The sequence below is a fragment of the Pteropus medius genome, unplaced genomic scaffold (genome assembly GCF_902729225.1).
Source record: "Pteropus medius unplaced genomic scaffold, Ma_sr-lr_union100, whole genome shotgun sequence".
In the NCBI taxonomy this organism is placed as follows: Eukaryota; Metazoa; Chordata; class Mammalia; order Chiroptera; family Pteropodidae; genus Pteropus; species Pteropus medius.
The window spans coordinates 1-1,061 of record NW_024352660.1 but is presented as its reverse complement, the minus strand read 5'-3'; the positions used below and the strand labels follow the sequence as shown (position 1 = coordinate 1,061).

General features: G+C 42.4%; 1 pseudogene; it reads right to left on the bottom strand.

Annotated features, from left to right (window-relative positions):
- Positions 1–313: 313 nt before the first annotated feature.
- On the bottom strand, positions 314–1,058 carry LOC120589519 (E3 ubiquitin-protein ligase RNF115-like; annotated as a pseudogene).
- Between the last annotated feature and the right edge of the window lie 3 nt (positions 1,059–1,061).

Here is a 1,061-nt window from a genome sequence, read left to right as displayed (position 1 = left end):
GGGTAACTTGACAGACAGCAGGACCCTAGCTGCGCATTAAGAAACTGATTCTATTCTGGCTGGTGGGTGAACCCACAATATTAAGTTTCACAGTTATAAAATCATCACTCTGAATTGAGGAATCAGAGACATTTTGTTGTAAATATAATTCCATCTACAGAAGCTAACTTTAAATTTAGAGAAGAAAAACACTCACTGCATTAATATTATGAGTTGAGGTTTCTTATACGTTTCCTAAATCCACCTACTATTTTTTGTTTGTTTGTTTTCATACAATTTACAGCTGTGGTAAGAAGAGTACCACAGCCCTGACTCAGACATGGTCTTTTGCTTCAGAAAGTCCATCAGTCCCACTGCTAAATCTGTTGCTTGCAGAGGCCTCAGAGCTCTGGGTTTGCCAAGTAGCATGCTCACCATTTAAGCTCTTCCCACATATAGAACATGTATCATGCAGTTCTAACCATGGCACATTACAACTGCTGTGAAAGACGTGGCTGCTTGGTAACTGCCAACTTCCTTTTCAACTGTGTAATCTTCTTTGCATACCGAACACTCTAAACACATATCGACTTTCTCCTGAGTTACTGTCACTGTTGGAAGATGTGATTTTTCCCTTGTCAGCTCGTGGACGCCCTGTGTTTTCCAGTTGTCTTAAAAGCTGGGTTACGATGGCATCAAGCCCTGTGTAACCACAGACATGGTCCCCAGGGTTGGAGTGCAGCATCTTGCTCCAGGAAAAGGTGTGGGGATCTAGGAACTACAGAATTTGCAAAGATGTCAGCAAAGAACTGTAGTATTATTCTTTCGATAGCTGGAGATCTACTGGGATGAGTACTTCCTTGCGATCTGTATCTCCGAGTCATTGGCAACCTTGAAGACTGACTTGGTCCCCAGAGTCCGTGTGAGTTTGGTGACCTCCCTCATTGGCTCTATTATCTTGGCCCAGTGGACTGCTACTTAGAAATGGTCTAAAATCTTGTATAATCATTCTGAGGTTCAAATTGCACCTGACCTCTGCAAAATGTTTTATTTTCCATCTGGCTGCTGCCACCACCAAAAAA